The following is a 210-nucleotide window of genomic DNA, read 5'->3' on the forward strand; positions in this document are numbered from 1 at the left end:
GGGGTAACCCGCCTCGACCGAGAGCCGCAGCGGGCTCCGTTGCCGAGGTTTCCTTTTTTTTTCTTTTTCAAGACGCCGCGTCTCAGCTGCTCCTGCTGCGCGCGCACCCTGACCCTCGTGGCTGACGCCGTTGCCCCGGGTAACGTGACGCGCGGGGGCGGTGAGGAGCTTAGCAGAAGCCCTAGCTCGGGCCTGGCTGGGCAAGAAAGT

This window comes from Somniosus microcephalus, unplaced genomic scaffold (genome assembly GCF_052327205.1).
Source record: "Somniosus microcephalus isolate GS21.2 unplaced genomic scaffold, FLI_Smic_1.0 unresolved_chr1, whole genome shotgun sequence".
NCBI classification, from domain to species: Eukaryota; Metazoa; Chordata; class Chondrichthyes; order Squaliformes; family Somniosidae; genus Somniosus; species Somniosus microcephalus.